Genomic DNA, 23,630 nt, shown 5'->3' with positions numbered 1-23,630 from the left:
ATGAAGGGCTATAACCTCAAACCTAACAATTTAAAGAAAGCCAGCAGTCCTCTACATGTAACAACGAAAGATTTTTTAAGGAGCGGGAAAATATTGTTGTTAGCGGTGTTGGAATTTGTACTGTGTAAATGATTTAGAAGCCTTATAACTTTATCGCGAGAATTTGAACAATTAAAAATTATATGGTTAACATCCTGACACACATGACCGCACTGGCACTCCGCCGAATCCGCCATGCCCTTTCCATATAGACTCTCTTTGAGATTGTAATGATTACTGCGAATGCGACCAATACAATTAACCAATACAATCTCCTCTCTCTTCAAAGATGAGGAGTGGAACCAAGGGCGAAGAGAAGAATCTTGGTATAGCTCCGCATAACGTCCTTGGTTTCAGCCGCATCATTTAGCTAGCAGGTAAAGGGTTTTTAGCGTTGTCCGAGGCAATCTTCCTTACATCCGTACAAGGCACCGGCAGGTCCTCTGCCAGGTTCGTACCACCGAATCCGCCAAAGAGTCCGCTTTCTCGTTACCGTGGATCCCTACGTGCGAGGGAATCCAGAATATCACGACTCGTTTGAGTTCTCTTGCTAGCCTTGTTAATAAAGATTTGATATGATAGATGATATAATTGGCGTGTGTGTATCGCACCGACGAAATGGCTTCCAAAACATTCCTTGAGTCAGTAAATGATCGCTGAGCTTATCCCCCGTTGTTCAACATAAAGCAGTGTCTCTCTAATGGCCCGCAGAGAAGACAGAGAAAGCTGACGGGAGCTTGCGTCCAATGTTCAAATTTCCATCCAATGAGTAAACGACGGTCCCAACCGGGCCATCCTCGCCAATTCTTAGAGCCATTAGTGTACAGCGAGATATCCTTGCACGCGATGAGATCCGCAGTCTTGCTCCTAAACTCCGATAAGCTCCCTAGGAGTATCCTTACTGATAGGACTCATGTCCAGCCTATAATCTGGTGCATGGATAATAGTTTCGTAGTCGTATGAAAACTCCGGAGGGATCATAGAGTTAAAGACCTTTCGTCTTGATGAATCAGATATCTTCTAAAAATTGGAGAAAATTTGATAGCCCTGATCCTCTTGATTTGAGAGTCTGCCGCGCGCTCCATATCTCTGATACCATCCTTAACTAAATTACGAGGGGTATCCAGAAAATAAGTTCCGTTTTTTTTTTACAAATAAAGTTTTTATTGAAAAAATCTAAAATTTACATGGATAATACTTGACAACTTCTAGTCTTTTTCTACATAATTCCCGTCAATCTCAATACATTTTGTATATCTGGAAACAAGCTTCGAAATCCCTTCTGCATAGAAACTTCCCGCCAGTTCTTTAGTCCAGTTAGTTACAGCTGTCTGAACTTCCTCGTCGCTTTGGAAGCGTTTTCCGGCCAAGGACTCCTTCAGTTTCGTAAAAAGATGGTAGTCCGATGGTGCTAGATCCGGGCTATACGGTGGGTGGGTCAAAACATCCCAACTAAACTGATTCAAAAGTGCAGTTGTTGAAGCAGCGACGTGCGGCCGAGCATTGTCGTGAAGAAGGGACACACCTGCCGTCAACATCCCCCTTCTTTTGTTCTGAATGGCCCGACGCAGCTTTTTCAAAGTTTCACAATAGCGCTCCGCATTTATTGTTGCTCCTTGAGGCAAAAAATCAATCAGCAGAATTCCTTTTTGGTCCCAGAAGAGAGAAACCATGATTTTTTTGACGGACTTGACCACTTTGAACTTCTTTGCAGTTGGAGAATAGGTGTGCTTCCATTGCATTGACTGTCTTTTGTTTTCTGGTGTGTAATGGGCGACCCAGGTCTCGTCTCCAGTGACTATAGATTTAAGGAAGTCATTTCCCTCATCCCTGTAACGGTCCAAAAATTCTTTACCTGCAGTCACTCGTGTGGTCTTGTGTAGAGGAGTCAGTTCTCTGGGAACCCAACGGGCGCAAACCTTGCGAAATTCGAGTTTTTCTGAAACGATCTCATGGATAAGACTTCGGGATATCTCTGGAAAAAGGTTGTGGAGTTCATCTAAAGTTAAACGACGATCATTGCGAATCGCATTTTCAATTTTTGTCGTCAACTCATCCGTGATAAGGGAGGGTCTGCCTCTCCCACTTTCGTCTTCAAGCGAATGTCTTCCTGCCTTAAATTCTCGGACCCATCTCCGCACCATAGATTCACTCATCACACTCTCTCCATATACAGAAACAAGCTGTTTGTGAATATCAATCGATTTAAAATCTTGAGCAAAAAGAAACTGAATGATGCCGCGCAAAACAACTCGAGAAGGAATCGGAATGGAGGTGGCGGGACGCGAAGTGGAGGACTCCATTTTGATAACCTCTCCTGACCGTGTTTCACGAGCTACTGACGCCGAACACCGCTCATTCTATTCGGTAGCTTCCCCTCTTCAATGCTGTGTTGCCAGCTCGCTCATACATCGACCTTACTAAACGTATAATACAAACGGAACTTATTTTCTGGATACCCCTCGTATCTGACCCTGACCAGCACTTGAAGAGAAACTTAGCAGTCTGCAGATCGAATCTCAGTTTGAGGGGATGCTCCTTGGCCTCATATAAAAGTACATTAATGGGCGTGAAGATCCTGTAGCCCATGGCCCTTCTAATAATTTTGTACTGAACTCTTTCTAGTTGTAGAAAGAAAGTCGTTTGGTTCTCATATACATAAACATGTGAGCCATATTCTATGGCGCTTCTAAAAAGTGCGCGATAAATCGTCAATAGGGCCCGAGGATGTAAGGCCCACCAGACCTCCGACAACGAAGAAATGATTTTGCAAGTGGTCTTGCCCTTGAGTATCATTCAATTGTTCCTTTCCCGTGAGTCCACTGTCCAGGGTAACACCCAGGAACCTGACCAAAGTGGAGACTATAATCTGATGACCCTCGATGGTAAGCGCCGTCACTGAGTTTCTTAGGAACCTTTTTTTGGTAAAGGTGATTTGCGTAAAGGTGATTTCTGTGGAGACAATTCGAGATAATGATTAATCGCATCAAGTGAGGGCTGTAGCATTCTCGCAACCTCCGCGACCGTTTTGACCGACACGTACATGACCAGGTTATCCGCATATTGCAGCAAAGAGACACTTTCTTGAAAATGCGTATTAATGTCCCTGAGGTAGATATCGAAAAGTAAGGGACTAAGTACAGAGCCCTGCGAGGTGCCGGTGTGAGTCACACGCGGACTGATCAACTTCCCATCCGTCGAAATAGACCTTTCTTTCCGCTATGAGATGTTGTATAAATTGCCTGAGTATGATAGGGATTCCAATCTCTCACAAATCCTCCACAAGTATGCCAGGAATAATATGATCGAAGGCGCCCTTAATGTCAAGAAAGACGGCGATTGTGAGGTTTCCCCTGGAAATAGCAGTTCTAATATAGTTGATAAGTATGACCAGGTTATCTATACAAGAACGATGAGGTCCAAAACCCATTTGGGAGAATCGATTCCGACTCCACATAATGTTTAAGTCTGCGGAAAATCATTCTTTCCAGAATCTTAAGCGTGCATGACATCAACAAGATAGGCCTGTATCCTTTGTTACCTGCTTTGGGTATTGGGATCACCAGAGAAGAACGCCACGAAGAGGCGAACTCCCCGTCCTCCAGAATGCCGTTGAAGATATCCAAAAGATACTTTATATAATCTTTAGACAAAGTTCCTATAATATTATTGTCTATCTGATCCAAGCCCGAGGCCGACTTACTCTTCGAACTCGAGGGCGAGACGCATTTTGTTCATGGTAAAGGGATCCGTGAAGTCAGGCGCGGGGGAGGGAGGCGGAGGATGACGGCAGAGACTCCGCGCCCCCTCGTCGCGACGAGCCGACATAATCAAATCTGGCTTAGTAGTAACTTCCTATAAGCATGAATCTGGCGTGAGCTTGCTTATAAGCTCCTCGATATTCCTCCGTTTAATTGCAACCCCAGTTGCCATCTCACCGCCCTGAGCCTCACATCTTTTAAAAGCTTTCATTAGCGACCTTAGAGATCTTCCCATCGAATGAAGCTGCAAGCCTCCTCCATTCTCTTCTTTTAATCCTCCTTCTGCTACAGTTCTTTTTCGTCTCAATGAATCGCTCATAATTCTCCATAGACATGTGTTTTCTAAATGCGCGAGACGCCAGTCTGCGTTCCATGACCGCCACCTCACACTCCTTGTTCCACCATGGGGGAGGGGATGTATAACTCCTGGAGATGAATGTCTTGAAATGTCTTTGGTCCAGTGGCAGGTATTCACGCGCTTTTTCTAGAACATGATCTTTTAGATGTTCAGCTGATTTTTCAGCTGAAGATGAGAAGGGAGCCTGAGCCTTGAGCTCTTCTAGAGAGTGTGTTAGTACTAAAGTCAGATCATCAAGCTGCTGTTTATTAAGCCTGAGTTTTTAGAGGAATTGCTTAGTTATCATCACTCTACCTCCGATGGTAGTGTAGACCGGATAGTGATCGTTCCCCATGGAATCCTCCTCAGTCTGGGTGTGCGCGATAAGAGCCAAGTTTGGAGAGGCCAGGGCCAAATCAATCACGGATTTCCTGCGGCCGGGAGGTTGACCGAGAGTGGGCATCTTCGTTCAGTATCACCAGTTCTCTTCTGTCCATCTCACACAAAGTACGCCCCGTCCTGTCAATCTGGTCACAACCAGAATGTGTGGTGCGCGTTCATATCTCCAACTATCAGAACATAATCAAAGGAATGGCTAAAATCAAATAGGACTCGTAGACTTGAAAAGAAGTGAGCAAACTGCAATGTTCATATATATTAAAAACTGCAAACGTGGAGTGTCCTCCGAGTATAAACTTTGCACCTTGAATTTTCCACGAGGGTGGCAGAAAGGGGAGAGGTCAAGAGGGTCAAACTGCAAGTTTTTCCGAATAAGCATGGCCACTCCTCTATGTCTGACATTCAGAATGTCGCTTCGCAGTTGCACACATGATTTGGCGTATTAAATTTAGTATCCGGGTTGAGCAGAGTCTCTTGCAAGCAAATAATATCCTTCTGACTGAGCAAAAATTAAATCTGCAGAAGATTGCCTAGGAATCCTCAACAATTCCACTGTAAGATAGAAATAGGCGAGATTCATAATAGGTGTCTCTCTCTTTGGTGAGGATAAAAATTAGTTAAATCCAGAGGACCTGTCAATTTCATCGGAGAAGCTAAATGTCGGTGCTGAAACGAAAAATTCTATTAGCAAATTAAGTGCATTAAAAGCGCACTGATATTCCTCCCCTCCTGGTTAACAAGTTCACCTAGAATTGGGGTTAACGTGCCTAATAAAGATAGCAAAGGGTCACCCGCGTGACCCGCTATTTGACATATTGGATGATCGAATAAGAATATATCCCTTTATTTGGATTAAATGATCAATATTTTTAAATCCTCTATCAGCCATTACAGCACAGTTATTTAAAAGTAAATTTAAGTATTGAACTCATTTCCACGATTGCTGCATCGGAAGTTCTACCACAAAAACTTTCGGATATGAAGTTAATCAGTCTATCCGGTGTCATTGAAATCAAATATTTAACAGTATTGCATTTCTTATATTCCGACCACATTACACTTTGATTAATCGCTTTGCTCGGCTTTTGTATTTCAATTTCCAAACAGTCGATTATAGATTGAACGTGGCTGTATCGAGCACGAAACGGAGTTTCGCCCAGTGACGATTTGATGTCAATTCCATTATCACATTTCTCACTGAGTGGCAGATTTTGTTTTATTGATTCCTTTGATGGTCAAATTATCAATTTTTTTATATAATACAATATAATCTGAAGAGTTTTTCTAAATACTGCTCTCGCATTACTGACACTCACTCCAAATTCATTTCCAAATCTTGCAAACGAGTCGTTCAATTTCATTTTAAGAGTTAAACAGATTTCTACTGTACTTATTCCCGTTTCTTTGCGTAATAATTCAATTTAAAAAAAGACATTGGTCTGGATATCCAAATACAGTTTAGTAGATATACTAGGCGGGTTCTAACCCAGGGGCTAGAGGGGAATGCGGGGTGCGGGGAAGTACTTGTAGGCGCGGGGGATACCTAACGCGGGGGAAAGAGGGGAAAGGTCTAGGCTCCTACACAATAGGGCTCCTACACAATAGGGCTCCTTTTTTTTGTTATCAAAATTTGACCATGTTTTTCTTTAAAAATGCATTGATAATAAAGGTTTGAATTTGACCATGACATATTTTTCTTTTCTTTAAAAATGTATCGATAATAAAGGCTTGCATGTTAGAGAAAGATAGAGTGCGCATGCTATGAGGTGAAGAAAAGATGGAAGAATTAATAGAGTACGAGTTTCTTTTGTATGATACAGTTTTTTCAATTTTTATGGTTTTTCCTGGCGCGTCGAGGCAAAGGATGGGAAGTAAAAGACAATACACATGAAATAAGGCGAACAAAAAAATGTTTTATTTACATCTTATTACATCGGTTTTCGTACTTATTAAAAACTAAAGCTAATAGTTCGCAATCGATGAGCTGATGTCCATTGAAGATGTCGCTATCACATATAATGTTCTCAGACACGATGTTGGAGAATCGCGTATACTTGGTATCTACCGTATCGACGAGTCGAGCTAATCGTTCGAACGTTACATCGATACACCCGTTAAAGTCAAACATACGGCGTAGCGTCGTTTCGGTCATCATAATGCGTACGGATGAAGAATCGAGACGTACGACCGTAGCATAGTTCAGCATGAAAACACTGACGGTTAGCGGTCCAACGCTTATAAAATTATCCTTGTATTCGTTTCAAAACAGCTTGTAAATATTTCCTCGCTGCTCGTAGAGGCTCTTCCACGTTTCGAGAGACAGCGATAGTTCGTGTCCGCGATGATCTCCAAGGGCGATCTCCACGTAACTCGGTGGGCCAACGTTGATTCCAATTTCCAAAAATTTGTAGCCCGTATTCGTCAGATCGCAATGTCTGCTCAGTAAACGCACCGCACGATGCTCCGTACTGTGTACATGCATAATGTTAAAAAACGTTTCTTTTGTGTATAGAACGTTGAAACTTACATGTTATATTCCTTCTTCACATCGTACGATGCACTGCTCTCTTTAGCATACATTTTTTCAGCCGTTCGTACAAGCGGGTATCGTAAACTGATTGCATCCGTGTAAATGGTAATACTTCTGGAATCGATAAGAGAAGACAGGTCCTCACCCCTCTTTCCAAGAATTTCGAACATGTTGCGACACGTTTTATCAAGTCTTTCTACGTATTTTCTTTGTCACGAATTTATACATACGTTTATACATACACACGCATACATACGTTTATAGATATGTTTATACATACGTTTATACATACGTACATACATACGTACATACGTTTATACATACGTTTATACATACGTTTATACATACGTTTATTCATACGTACATACGTTTATACATACGTTTATACATACGTACATACGTTTATACATACGTTTATACATACGTTTATATATACGTACATACGTTAATACATACGTTTATACATACGTTTATACATACGTTTATACATACGTTTATACACACGTACATACGTACATACGTACATACATACGTACATACGTACATATGTTTATACATACGTTTATACATACGTACATACGTTTATACATACGTACATACGTACATACGTTTATACATACATACGTTTATACATACATACGTTTATACATACGTACATACGTTTATACATACGTTTATACATACATACATACATACGTTTATACATACGTTTATACGCACATACGTACGTTTATACATACGTTTATACATTACAAAGGAAGGGAAAAGAAATATATAATAAATACGTTAACGTATTTTTATTTAAAAAATTGTTTTGCAACCACCAGTTATAAATTTTCAATACATTTTGTAACGCGCAATTCTTAACATGTTGTCCACGTCGTATAATATTAGTAACATCTAGATTAGATAAAGATTCCATGTGTTCTGTCGTAAACTGCAGGGTCTTAATGTACATGCGTTCTCGCTCATCATCCAGAAGCAAGTTCCGCAGCCACGTTCGTTTCTCGCGTCCCTTGATATACACGACAGCATCAATAAATTTTAATTTCATCAATTAAGTAAAAAAATCCTATATTCGATCAAAGCTGATCTTATTCCCTAAATATTTCGGTTTGAATTTATATACATACGTACATAGACAATTCTATAAGCCACGCAATAAAGTCCTTTTCAATCTTGAAACGCAATCATGGATGGAACTACAGTGGTATTATAAAATTATGTATTACAATTTTGTGTTCATACATGTTCCCTTAAAAACGATATTCATTAGTTGTTGATCACGATTCATTAGTTGTTGATCAAACGGATGTTCACTTATTTATAATCATTGGCGACAAGTATTGCTGAAGTCACGCGCGTGATACAGATTACTAAAGCCATCTATTGGGAAAATAATGGATTTCTTTTTACTACACCTAAATTATGATATTATTTATTTATTATTTTAATATAATAGATAAATAATATTGTATGTGCATGTAACCGTATAAAAATTAATTTAATGTACATACAGTTATACAGGGTGTCGCGAATCAGAATATGTAGGCTGCTGGAAAAGTTTCTGCAATCTAATACTTCCAGTGACGCCAATGTTCTGCTATCACATCCCTAAAATTAGACGTTTTAAACTTATAATTCAGTTGACACTTTGTACCCAAGCCAACTAGTTTTGTTTGCATAGTATTTTAAAAGAAGTTACTTTTGTGAGAAAATGGAAATTTTGCGTAAAAATTTTCGGGCAATGATTTTTTACAAATGTAATCTAACTCCGAAACAATGCATCGATCGACTTCATTTAGCTTTTGGGGATGAAGCATCATCCAAGGACTGTTTAAAATTGGTTTGCCGAATTCCAGCGTGAACCTTTCTTTGTAACGAATTCCGTGAAGGTCGTCCATCCACGTCTGTTGTTGCCACTAATGTAGATGCTGTGGGTGAAATGATTGAGCGAGACCGGATACCAGCTTGATCAAAAAGTTTCCGGAAGAGACCACCAGGTGATGCTCTGAGTCAGCTGATTTGAGTTCTTTTTTTTTTGGCTAAGTTGCCACATCTATCATTGACATTTCCATCAAATTTTATCGCCATAGCTTGACATTTGTAAAAATTACGCCGTCTTGAGTACATCTACCTCTGCGCGTGTTTTCGATTTTTTACAGTTTTAAAAATGGAGTTGAATTTGCAACAACGAGTTTGTATTAAATTTTGCGTTAAAAATGGATTCAATGGTGCGAAAACCTTGGAAATGTTGGGAAACTGTTTCGGCAGTGATGTTCTAAAGAAAACAACCGTTTACGAGTGGCATGAACGCTTCAGAAGTGGTCGTGAATCCGTCGAGGATAACGAACACAGTGGCAGGCCGTCGACATCGAAAACCGACGAAAACATCAATAAAGTGAGAGAAATGTTGGCCAATAACCGCAAATTAACTATCAGAGAGCTGGCAGAGGACTTAAACATTGCTTATGGATCCGTTCAGGACATTAATGATTTGGGTTTGCGCCGTGTTGCTGCAAAGTTGGTCCCGAAGGAACTGAATTTCATGCAAAAAAGGGACCGCGTTGACATCGCCAAAGACATGATTTCCAAGACTGAATCCGACCCAACATTCATCAAACGCATCATTACTGGAGACGAGACGTGGGTTTATGAGTACGACACGCAATCCAGACATCAGGCGAGTGAATGGAGAGCTCCAAATGAGCCAAGACCAAAAAAACCACGTCGTTTTCAGTCGAAAAAGAAAGCGATGCTCACGGTTTTCATGGATTACAACGGTATTGTACATCACGAATTTTTGTCAGAAGGTCAGACAGTTAATAAGGAGTATTATTTGGACGTTATGAGACGTTTGCGTAAAGCAATTCGCCAAAAAAGAAAGGATTTGTGGGTAAACAACTCGTGGATTTTGCACCATGATAACGCACCGTCGCACAGTGCCATCATTATCCGTGAATTTTTGGTCAAGAACAAAACGAATACCATCCAACAGCCATCGAATTCACCCGATATGCCTCCCTGCGATTTTTTTCTGTTCGATCGAGTCAAAAAACCACTGCGGGGAACGCGTTTTAACAGCCGAAAGGAGGTAATGGAAAAATCGAAGACGGCTCTGATGGCTATACCAATAATAGAGTTCCAGAAATGTTTCGAGAGCTGGATCAAGCGCTGGCATAAGTGCGTTGCAGTCGCTGGAGAGTACTTTGAAGGGGACAATATCACTTTTGATGAATAAACTTGTATTTTGAATTTTCTGAATGAATTCCGGAAACTTTTTGATCAAGCTAGTATAACATACCGCGAGATTCAGGCACCCTTAGGCATTGACATGAGCAATACATATTTTGCATGATCACTTGCATGAGCGTACGAAAACTTTGCAATCGTTGGATCCCACACAATTTGACCGAAGCTCAAAAACAGGCTCGTGTAAATGGAGCAAAGAAATGCTCAAGAAATTCAACCGAGGTCGATCAAATTTGGTCTACAATATCGTTACTGGAGACGAAACATGGATCTATGGATTCGTATGAGCCCGAAAGTAAACAACAATCCACTGTTGGTGTATTTCAAAATGAATCGAAACCAAAGTTGTTTGTTCACGCAGTGCTGCCAAGCAAATGGTTGCTTGTTTCTTCAGTTATACCGGACAATCGTGATTTTAGAGGACCGAAGGACTGTAAATACAGATTAGTATACAACAATTTGTTTGCCAGAAATCATAAATGAATTGCGTAGAACAAACCGAAATCATCACATCATCCTTCATCATGACAATGCCAGCTGTCACACAGCACGTCAAACTGTTGATTTTTTATCCAGTTAAAATGTCGCATTGATGACTTATTGTCCGTATTCACCTTATTTATCACCTATGATTTCTTTTTGTTCCCAAACATTAAAAAGAAGATGCGTGATGAGCGATTTGAGTTACCAGTGCCTGAAGCAACTGTTGAAACATTTTGTACACTGATTTCTGAGGTTACAGTCTCAGAGTGGAAAAAATGCTTTGAAAATTGGTTCGAGCGTATGCAAAAATGTCGATCTTAAAGGCGAATACTTCTAAAAACAATACTACTAAAAACAATAAAGCCATTTACCGAATTTTACATGTTTTTTTTCATATTGTTTGCAGAAACTTTGCCAGCAGCCTACTACAGCAAGAAAGTTCTCGAAAGATTAAGTGAAAAAGTTACTTGTAATTATTTATTTTTAACAGTAATTTTTGTAATAATAAAGGTTTAAATATGGTTAATTACAGACTATGCTTAGAGGGCTACCTGCCGATGAGTTGCATATGCGGTAATATGTATTATAGAGTAAGTAAGCGTATATTTCAGCGCACTCACTAATTCAAGTGATCATCTAAATATAGGCTGTAACTCGTTATATTTGAATCCTCATATTTCAAAAATTTCTGCTTAAAATAAAAATTTACAAATAACTTTTTAACTTAATTTTTCGAGATCTTTCTTGCTATATAATACTTTGATTCGAATTTCAGAACACCCTATATATGTGTATATGTATGTATATGTACATATACAGGTTATAAAACTGAAATAACGCCCTAATATAGTGTTATTTCTATAAAAAACTGAGTCTACCATTTTGCAATTTTTTCAATATCTTTTTTAGTTACCCAATGAGCAAATGTCTAAAATCGTATAAAACAGTTAAAATATTAATAATATAAAATATACATAAAGCAGCATTTATGTACAATAATAAATCTAATATGATATCTAATATATTTTAAGATGACACTGTATGATTTAACAAAAATATTCAGAACTGCACAGATTTGGAAATAATAAACGTTATTAAAGCATAGCTTGTTAGAAGTGAGGATTTAATAATAATAATAAAAATACTAAAATATATAGCTGAGAAAATATAAATACCTAATAATAAAGAAAATCTGTACAAGGCCCGCAGCGTGAAAATTAATTCACAAATCTTTGTGAAAGGAAATTTGCATTGAAAGTGACTCGATTAAAATCCAGATGTTTGTAATAAATTGCTCCATTGATATTAGTGTGTCAGTTATTTAACTTTGAACTGTAATGTTAAAAAATACCCCAAAGGTTACGTCAGTCTGACAGACCACTGTCATATTTCTGCTAATTTTGTAAGTCCTTAAAATGAAGAATGTACGCTATGTGTAGTATGTACGTGCATACGTTTTACATACGCGTGACGCGATGTTTAATCATACTCGGGTCAATTTCGGACATCTCGACGTTGATATGATTCTATTCGTTGAACACGATACATGGCGGTACCGTTCGACGACTGTTGGTTCAAAGAAAAAGAAAAGAAATACGAAAAGATCTCGATTTAGAAATTGAAGTTGAGGTTTCTGGGAACTCAGTGTGTATAGTTAGGATTAAAAGTGGTGCGATAGACATTCGATAACGGTTTGATAGATGTTTGACATTAATTCGAAAGATGTTTTTGACAGTGATTCGATAGACGTTCGACGATGGTTTAATATATGTTTGATAATTGTCATAAATGTTTTGATTGTAGTTCACTAATACTATCAACATGTGTTAGTGAGTACACGATATAATAGTAAAGCATTTTTTCGGTTGATAATTTAAGTTTAACAGATGAAAGTGCATAAATTCTTCTCGATGAAACGTCGATGTACGGCAGTTGTGACCACGTTAGATACGATTTTGCATAAGTGTAATATAAAAATTTTTTTCTACGGAAAATCGATGAATCTCAACATGTTTTGCGGTAAGATTACTCTGTTGGATATGTAGAAACACAATTTTGCAGTTTCGCATAAATCAAGCGTGCCGACTTCAGCAATACTTGTCGCCAATGATTATAAATAAGTGAACATCCGTTTGATCAACAACTAATGAATCGTGATCAACAACTAATGAATATCGTTTTTAAGGGAACATGTATGAACACAAAATTGTAATACATAATTTTATAATACCACTGTAGTTCCATCCATAATTGCGTTTCAAGATTGAAAAGGACTTTATTGCGTGGCTTATAGAATTGTCTATGTACGTATGTATATAAATTCAAACCGAAATATTTAGGGAATAAGATCAGCTTTGATCGAATATAGGATTTTTTTACTTAATTGATGAAATTAAAATTTATTGATGCTGTCGTGTATATCAAGGGACGCGAGAAACGAACGTGGCTGCGGAACTTGCTTCTGGATGATGAGCGAGAACGCATGTACATTAAGACCCTGCAGTTTACGACAGAACACATGGAATCTTTATCTAATCTAGATGTTACTAATATTATACGACGTGGACAACATGTTAAGAATTGCGCGTTACAAAATGTATTGAAAATTTATAACTGGTGGTTGCAAAACAATTTTTTAAATAAAAATACGTTAATGTATTTATTATATATTTCTTTTCCCTTCCTTTGTAATGTATAAACGTATGTATAAACGTACGTATGTGCGTATAAACGTATGTATAAACGTATGTACGTATGTATAAACGTATGTACGTATGTATAAACGTATGTATGTATAAACGTATGTATGTATAAACGTATGTACGTATGTACGTATGTATAAACGTATGTACGTATGTATAAACGTATGTATAAACATATGTACGTATGTACGTATGTATGTACGTATGTACGTATGTACGTGTGTATAAACGTATGTATAAACGTATGTATAAACGTATGTATAAACGTATGTATTAACGTATGTACGTATATATAAACGTATGTATAAACGTATGTATAAACGTATGTACGTATGTATAAACGTATGTATAAACGTATGTACGTATGAATAAACGTATGTATAAACGTATGTATAAACGTATGTATAAACGTATGTACGTATGTATGTACGTATGTATAAACGTATGTATAAACATATCTATAAACGTATGTATGCGTGTGTATGTATAAACGTATGTATAAATTCGTGACAAAGAAAATACGTAGAAAGACTTGATAAAACGTGTCGCAACATGTTCGAAATTCTTGGAAAGAGGGGTGAGGACCTGTCTTCTCTTATCGATTCCAGAAGTATTACCATTTACACGGATGCAATCAGTTTACGATACCCGCTTGTACGAACGGCTGAAAAAATGTATGCTAAAGAGAGCAGTGCATCGTACGATGTGAAGAAGGAATATAACATGTAAGTTTCAACGTTCTATACACAAAAGAAACGTTTTTTAACATTATGTATGTACACAGTACGGAGCATCGTGCGGTGCGTTTACTGAGCAGACATTGCGATCTGACGAATACGGGCTACAAATTTTTGGAAATTGGAATCAACGTTGGCCCACCGAGTTACGTGGAGATCGCCCTTGGAGATCATCGCGGACACGAACTATCGCTGTCTCTCGAAACGTGGAAGAGCCTCTACGAGCAGCGAGGAAATATTTACAAGCTGTTTCGAAACGAATACAAGGATAATTTTATAAGCGTTGGACCGCTAACCGTCAGTGTTTTCATGCTGAACTATGCTACGGTCGTACGTCTCGATTCTTCATCCGTACGCATTATGATGACCGAAACGACGCTACGCCGTATGTTTGACTTTAACGGGTGTATCGATGTAACGTTCGAACGATTAGCTCGACTCGTCGATACGGTAGATACCAAGTATACGCGATTCTCCAACATCGTGTCTGAGAACATTATATGTGATAGCGACATCTTCAATGGACATCAGCTCATCGATTGCGAACTATTAGCTTTAGTTTTTAATAAGTACGAAAACCGATGTAATAAGATGTAAATAAAACATTTTTTGTTCGCCTTATTTCATGTGTATTGTCTTTTACTTCCCATCCTTTGCCTCGACGCGCCAGGAAAAACCATAAAAATTGAAAAAACTGTATCATACAAAAGAAACTCGTACTCTATTAATTCTTCCATCCTTTCTTCACTCATAGCACGCGCGCTCTATCTTTCTCTAACATGCAAGCCTTTATTATAAGCGATTCTCCAACATCGCATCTGAGAACATTATATGTGATAGCGACATCTTCAATGGACATCAGCTCATCGATTGCGAACTATTAGCTTTAGTTTTTAATAAGTACGAAAACCGATGTAATAAGATGTAAATAAAACATTTTTTTGTTCGCCTTATTTCATGTGTATTGTCTTTTACTTCCCATCCTTTGCCTCGACGCGCCAGGAAAAACCATAAAAATTGAAAAAACTGTATCATACAAAAGAAACTCGTACTCTATTAATTCTTCCATCCTTTCTTCACTCATAACACGCGCGCTCTATCTTTCTCTAACATGCAAGCCTTTATTATCGATACATTTTTAAAGAAAAGAAAAATATGTCATGGTCAAATTCAAACCTTTATTATCAATGCATTTTTAAAGAAAAACATGGTCAAATTTTGATAACAAAAAAAAGGAGTCCTATTGTGTAGGAGCCCTATTGTGTAGGAGCCTAGACCTTTCCCCTCTTTCCCCGCGTTAGGTATCCCCGCGCCTACAAGTACTTCGCCGCACCCCGCATTCCCCTCTAGCCCCTGGGTTAGAACCCGCCTAGTATATCTACTCAGTTTTGGATTTTTTTTAATGATTGTCATTTTCAAATTTCTTGCCATTTTTTTATATTCTAATATATTATTTTTTACTGCCTTTTCACTGGTTTCCTCCGAATGCAAATATTTATTCTCACAATCATTCAATGTATCATCGAGAGAACTGCTAGTAAAATAGGTATTTGTCAATGTACAGGATACAATAACATTTTGTTGTATTTTCTGTTCCATTGAAGCATCTTACATCACAGGTACATCACTTTGTACATATTTGCTATATACGTACCTTCTGATTTTGTATGTTTACTTGAACACTGACATCCTTGAATTCTTGCTTTTCGTTACTCGACTTCAATAGCGGATACTTGATTTTCAGAAATCGAAATAGTGGCTACAAATTTTGGCTACAAATAAATCAAGAATAATATTAATAAGATAACTTCGGCAAATACGCCGCGCTGGGATTTACGCCGCAGAAGTAAAAAAAAATAGAAGGAGTGGGAGTAATTTTTCCGCAACTACTCTGTTACATGCCTTTATGTTATATTAGTATTGTGTTATGGTTACAATTTTTTTGCGTTCGTCGCGCATAGCCCCACTATTTGCGCTGATAGCGGCGTCGACGAACCGCCATGAGACCAGCTTAAATCTCAATCAAACGAACGGCAATATTTGCATGGACCGAACTCCGCCCCGTAACGTTTTGCTGCTAGGGGTGGAGTGCCGTCGCGAGACATCGCCACAGGATCGCGTGGAGGGAGACATCGGCTATGTTGGAAAGGTAAGTGAACATCCGAATGCTCCCATAAATGTCCGTGGTGTGATGTCTCGAGGGAGAGCAACCACGTCATCCATCGTGCCACCGCGAGCCAACCGTAAGGAGGTCGACAGCATCAAGGTCGGTGGCGTCCGGACGCTCCTGTCGGTCAGCCGTCGCGGGATCACCCTGCGCCTACGACTGTCGCGAGGCAGCGTAGGCGTGAGCGGGTGGCCGCCCGCGACGCGCTGCTCGATCGGGCCAAGGACGTCGCTACGATTGCGGATCTGGAGGCATTCGCGACCTCGGTCGCGGCGTTCTTCAGGGAGGATGCATCGGCCACTGGTGCTGCAGCCCGCGCTCGCGATCGTTCGGTACGTTCACGAGAGGCGGGTGCGCGTCGGGGGTGAGAGGAGGTGAGCATCCGGAGAGAGAGGGCGCCGGTAGGCCGGGGTCAGCACCGACTGACCCCGGAGCGTCGGGAGAAGCACGCGAGGACTGGGTGCGCGAGGCCAAACACTTGCAAGCGCTGTACAGGGCGAACCGTCGCAAGGCAGTGCGAGAGGTGCTTCAGGGACCTGCCGATCAGTGCCAGGTGCCTAAACGTCAGGTCCAGGAGTACTTCGAGCGGCTGTACAGCGGCAGGGAAGAACTGGCTGGCTCCGGCGTGGAAACCGAACGCCCTGACCCCTCGAGTCCGCGTGAGATGTCCTGGGTTCGCTCGCGGAGTGAGAGATGGACCATCAGCTCCGGCGTATGAATAACTCTGCGCCGGGTCCCGATGGTGTATCCTATCGTGACCTCCGTGGAGCAGACCGGAGAGCGCGACTCCTCACGGCGCTCTATAACATCTGCCTGCGGCTCGAGGCAGTCCCCGCGTCCTGGAAGATCTCCAACACTGTGTTAATACACAAGAAAGGAGACCGGGGCATGTTGGAGAACTGGCGCCCTCTCTCTCTGGGGGACACGTCCCCAAACTCTTCGCTGTGCTCTTGGCCGACTGATTGACCGACTGGGCGGTCACCCGCGGGAAGCTCTGCTCCGCGCAGAAGGGCTTCCTGCGGGACGAGGGGTGCTACAAGCACAACTTCGTCCTGCAGGAGGTCCTGACGCACGCCAAGCGCTCTAAGCGCCAGGCGGTCGTCGCGTGGCTGGACCTATCCAACGCGTTTGGATCGATCCCGCATGCGACGATCCGCCGCGCGCTTATAAGATCCGCGATGCCACGGGATCTCATAGTGATATGGGACTCCATGTACGATGGTTGCACGATGAAGGTGCGAACCTATTATTTTCAACCTGTCCATCGACTCGGTCGTCCGTGTGGCGGCCGAGATAAATGACGGGTATTCCCTCCACGGAAATACTTGGTCGGCATTGGCTTACGCGGATGACATCGCACTACTGACTCAGACGCCTGAAAGGATGAAGATGATGCTAGCCTCTATGGAAGCGGAGGCAGCGTCGGTTCAACCCTGCAAAGTGTGCCACCCTGCACATCGGTGCGGGAAATAGCGGCAGAGTCCTACCGACGTCATTCCAAATCCAGGGGGAGACGATCAACCCTCTGATTCAGGGTGAATCGTACATCTATCTTGGCGTTCCAACGGGATTCTCCGTGGATCAGACGCCCTACGCCGCCGTCGGAAACATCGTTTCGGACTTGCGCGCTGTCGACCGCTCACTCCTTGCCCCGTGGCAGAAGATAGAAATGCTAGAGATTTTCATCCTATTCAAGCTTGACTTTCTGCTCCGGGAGGCCAAAGTGTTTAAGGGTCCCCTCACGGCCATGGACCTTAACATCGTAGGCATGTTAAATCCTGGCTTAACCTCCCTCAGCGAGCAAGCGCGGAGGGAGTCTACATGCCGCCTCGCTGGGGGGGATGTGGACTCCTGCCGCTCTCTGACCTCGCTGATGTCCTCACGGTTGCCCACGCGTACCGTATGTTGACGGTGCGCGATGGCGCCGTGAAGAAGTTGGCGTGGAAATCGCTGAAGGGAATGGTTGGGCGCAGGATCGGCCACGCCCTTAGTTGCGAGGATATCGCTTCCTTCCTATCCGGCTCGCTGGATGGAAGGATGAGGGGCGGAGGGGAGACTTCGCTCTGGTCGAGTGCGCGGAACGCTGCGCTCAGACAGTCCGAGAGGTTGTCCCTGCGTTGGCGGTGGGTCGAGGTCACGGAGGAGATGACGTTGGAGTGTCGAGGGCCCAGGAGGGCAACGATTAAGATTCCGCCTGAAGCACGCAGTCAGGTAGTGAATCGGTTGCGCTCAGCTGTAGCAGAGCACTACGCAAGTAGGTTGCTTAGCAAGCCTGACCAGGGTAAGGTCTTCGAGGTGTCGTCGCGGAGTCGAGTGAGCAATCACTTTATCCGCGGCGGCAGCTTCACTCGCTTCTCTGACTGACGCTTTATCCATAAGGCCCGGTTAGATGTTCTTCCTCTCAACGGCGCACGACGTTGGGAAGCCAACGACAAGCGCTGTCGGCGATGCGATGAGGTATCGGAGACATTACCCCATATGCTCTGTCACTGCGGCATCCACTCCGCCGCGATATAGCTGAGGCACGACGCTGTCCTGCACCGCCTCTGGAAGGCCACTCGCCTTCTAGGGGTAGTGCGGGTTAACCAGCGGGTGGAGGGCATCAGTGGCGAATTGGGGACGCTACGATCTGATCTCGTGGTCAGGTACGAGCCCTCCAAAAGTGTCGTCATTTGTCATGGTGCCATTCGAAAACCGCTGGACCGCTTTCGGTGACGCCAGGGCGAGGAAAATCGCCAAATACTCGCCTTTGGCAGAGGAGCTACAGCGACAAGAGTACCATGTCGTCGTGACGGCCTTCGTCGTCGGCGCCCTCGGCTCGTGGGATCCGAGGAATGAGGCGATGTTGAGACTGTTGCGGGTTGGCAACCAGTACGTAGCTATGATGCGGCGCCTCATTGTCTCGGATATCATTCGCTGATCATGCCACATATATGTGGAGCATGTGTCCGGCACCTGCCAGTACCTAGCTCCTTCCCGTCCCTCTGGGGATCTTCTCGTGACGCCGCCGAGAGCGATTCGTCGACGCTGGCTCGCCGAGGAGAGAAACACACAAGACGCGGCGCGTCGTGGTTCGGATAGTGTGAATATCGCGTAATTTATTTTGTCCTTGTCTTGGCCCCCCTTTTTAAACCAAGCAGAAGAGAGTGGCCCAATGTCCAACTATTTCTTTTTTTTTGCTGTGATACAAGGACGCTACTCACCATGTAATACATATTTTTGTTTTTTTCTTTTTTTTTTGTATTTTAAGTATGACTGTTGGACGGGCCCCTCTCTGTTGGTTTTATTTATATAGTTATTTTTTATGTTTTAAACTTTATATCTTTTGACTGCTTAGCTATGCTATTTTTACCTTTCTTTTTTTCTTTCCTATTCTTTTTTCTCTTCTCCTTCTTTCCTATTCTTGCTATTTTAAGTATTTTTGTACTCTTTTCTTTTTATTCTTTTAATTATTTATTTTTTCTTTCTCTGTTGTGGGGCTCTGATCGTTCGAGTGTGAATGCCGCGTTAAATCATTTTATCCGAGTGTGCATGTGCGTGATTTATCTATTTTATTTTTACACAATTTATTGCCGCGCGCTCCTCCGGGACTTTTATTCTTTGACGATACTGTGATATCCCGGAGGAGCACGAATTCTGTGATGACATATCTCCTCAGCATGCGTGCTGAGGAGATCAACATGTGATATACACAGTGCGACAAATATGTTCCCGGATAGGGCCTGAAAATCATAATTGAAACAACAATATGCATATTTTTTGGTTTTATTATTCAAAATATTCTCCTCTGGCTTCAATACACTTGTTACAGCGATTCAATAGTGATTCAAATGCATATTCTAGCTCAGTTTGCGGAATTGCCTCTAGTGCTTGTGTAGAAGCTGATTGGATGGTCGGAAATGATGTCATCAAAAAAGCGTCCTTTCAATTTCAATTTCAATTTTGGGAGTAATGAGAAGTCACAGGGGGCCAAATCAGGTGAATACGGTGGATGGTTTAACACAGAGACACGATTTCGAGCCAAACATTGACGGACAATCAATGAAGTGTAACTCGGTGCATTATCATGCAACAAAGACCAATTTTCTGGATCACGATATTCGGGGCGAATACGATGAATTCTGCCCATCAATCGCTTTAAAACTTCGAGATAATATGCACCAGTAATTGTTTGGCCAGTTGGAACTCTTTGTTGGAACTCTTTGTGGATAATACCTTTGAATGTGATGAGCATTGTCTTGATTTTTGATGGAACTTTTCGTACTTTTTTTGCTTGTGGTGAATTTTTTGACTTCCATTCCGCACTTTGACGCTTAGTTTCTGGATCATTGAAAGCACCATGTTTCATCACCGGTAACAATTGATTTTAGGAAGTTTGGATTATTTTCTGCGGCTGCAACGATGTCTCTGGAATAATTGATTCTCGCTGATTTTTGATCGCTTCTTAATGTGTGTGAAACAAACTTCGCACGAACCTTCGTTTTACCCAAATCTTCATATAATATGGTTCGAATCGTTTCTCTACTGATATTTAAAGCCTCCTCCATCATTTTTAGTGATGCATTGCGATCGTTTGCAACAAAATCACGTACTTTTTCGATCATTTCGAGTGTTCGAACCAAAATTGGCCGTCCTGATTTTTTGTCATCTTCAAGGGTCTCTCTGCCTTCCAAAAAACGCTTATGCCACTCAAAAACAGATGTACGACCTGTAGACATTGACTGCCGTAAACTTGTTGCATCGATCGGAATGTTTCTGATGCAACTTTTACCAAATTTTGCGTTAAATTTAATCACTGCTCTTTGTTCCATATTAAAATTTCTACCTCGACCAAAATCTTATTTAACATGAACTGTCACATCTTCATTATATGTCAACCAAAATGAATGAAACTTTGACAGATGATAGCAAAATGTTCAACCTTTAAAATGCATGTTTGAACGCACAGATGTCGCCACTGGTTGCTGAGATGTGGTTCGTGTCCGGGAACATATTTGTCGCACTGTGTATATATATATATATATATATATATATATATTGGGTCATCTAAAAAGTATCCGCGGTTTTTTGTCACTAGATGGTGTTGACCATCAACACCATCTAGTGCCAAAAAACCGCGGATACTTTTTAGATGACCCAATAGTATGCGAGTGAAAAAAATATGATACTATACTGTTTAACTGATACATGAAATGATTAAAGTTCTTAAGAATTAAATGTAGTAAAATAGGTTAGGATACTCAACAAATTTTCTATCAATTAATTACATTATTCAGTTTAAAAAGAGCAGAAAAGAATATTATGCGTGGAGAAACTACACAAAAACTACGAAATAATTATGAAAGAATAAAAGACAATTACTTACTTTTTACTTGTACATGCACTGTCGTACGTACATTCAAGCTAACTTAAGCTACTTGCCGCTAACGGCTAAACACCGCTATAAATTCTTCCACAATAAATTTTGTCGACTATGCATATCCAAGTAGCATTACCAACATAATACACATTATTCTCTATGCATGTCTTTGCGACGTGACAGTTAAAAAAAATAATTCCTTAAAAAATATAACATTATTTGTCTGCGAAATATGAAACATGATACCACAAAAAATTCAATAATAATTTAATTGCTTAATTAAAATAATCAAATTATTTGGTATGTTATTTCGAAACGATGTACAAGAGATGTTTCATATAATATTTTCTGCAATTTTGCGACCAAAATAGCATACGTTTCTTTCACGTATAGTGCAGACAGCATAGTTAACAGAATTTCTTTTAACGTCTCAGCTTTTTGGAGCTTCAGTATTACTGGACGAATTGATGTACTATGTGCATGTTAGGTTGACAATTGAATTTTGTAGACAGAATTTCAACCTATCAGAAACTGTGTATTCCACAATACATGATTTCTGATAGGTTGAAATTCTTATTCTCTATTCTCTGTTCCCTGTTCCTTTTATTGTGCGGAGTATATATATCTTACAGGCCTCATTTTGCTTCTATGACAGATTTCCTAACTTCAATAGTCATCAACTTTAATTCTTAATATCTCGGATCTCAGGACAGAGCGACGCACTTTTTTGCCAGATTCTTTCGTTTCATGCAAAAACGCGTCGAATAAGTCTAAGAGTGGTTTCTTTCTCTCTCACAAGACTTTCCGATTTTAATGATTCATTTACATCCGTTCACATGTACGCGATAAAAAGGTGCCGGTTCCCCATAAGACGTACTTTTCAAGATGCATAGATTATGAAAACCAATCGTAAATTCGTTTATCATTTTTGTTAGAGTGTACAACAGAAATTCTAAGCAGCAATTGGTCGCATTTTTTTAATCTTCCACGAAATACGCCCAATGTGAATCTCTTTCAGAATAGCGTATTCTAGTAAATAAAATATTGTATAACGTATTTTAGTAACATTACTAGAATATGTACAAGTTATGCTTACGCAAGTTATGCTTCATGTGACGGTATTATAAGTATTCTAATATGAATACCTTGGCTCCTGTACTCAGAATGCAACAACGCTTGCCGCGCGGCGGAAGTTGTCGCATTAATCAATAATTCTATGTTCTTAAATCGGCTTCACCATGCAAAACTTCTAGAAATGTAATATTACTTCCGCCGTGCGGCAAAAGTTGGATGGAGTTCAACTTTTGTCGTGCAATGGAAATTATATACTTATTACTTCCAAGCAAGCGTTGATTAGCTATCGCGCTAAGTTCTGTCAAGCAAGCGTTGCCGCGTTTATATGCAGGAGCCATAACCCCGGATCTGCAATAGAGTTTTAAGCCTTAAGCCATAAGAGAATGGACGAATCATAATTGATTATTCTCCTCGAATTCGACTGTAATTGGTCAATTCCTTATGACTTAAGGCTTAAAACCCCTTTTAACACCCTTAAAACATTGTAGATCTAGGGTAAAAGTAAATTTTCACAAGCTGCTCTAACCGGCTGTTTCAGCGACAAAAAGATCACGTGATCAAAATTGATGCTTGATATTCAATCAATTTTAACCATGTGATCCTTTTTGTCACTAAAACAGCCAGTTTAAGCAGCTTGCTAAAAATTTATCTTAAGCCTGGATTCTTACACGGGTAACAGCGCTTTGACACTGAACGCTGATTGGCGAAAAACGAGTGATGGAGATAAGTTTTACCCGCCATAACTGGCTTTTCATTAAAAGCTTCTCTGTACCAAAGCGCTGTTGTCTGT

At 40.9% G+C, this 23,630-nt stretch overlaps 1 pseudogene; it reads right to left on the bottom strand.

Annotated features, from left to right (window-relative positions):
* Positions 1 to 1,179: 1,179 nt before the first annotated feature.
* Positions 1,180 to 16,242, bottom strand: LOC147908950 (uncharacterized; annotated as a pseudogene).
* Between the last annotated feature and the right edge of the window lie 7,388 nt (positions 16,243 to 23,630).

Source organism: Acromyrmex echinatior, chromosome 7, assembly GCF_024713525.1.
Source record: "Acromyrmex echinatior isolate Ae372 chromosome 7, ASM2471352v2, whole genome shotgun sequence".
Classification (NCBI taxonomy): domain Eukaryota; kingdom Metazoa; phylum Arthropoda; class Insecta; order Hymenoptera; family Formicidae; genus Acromyrmex; species Acromyrmex echinatior.
The sequence above is the reverse complement of the archived record's forward strand: the minus strand, read 5'-3'. Positions and strand labels throughout refer to the sequence as shown.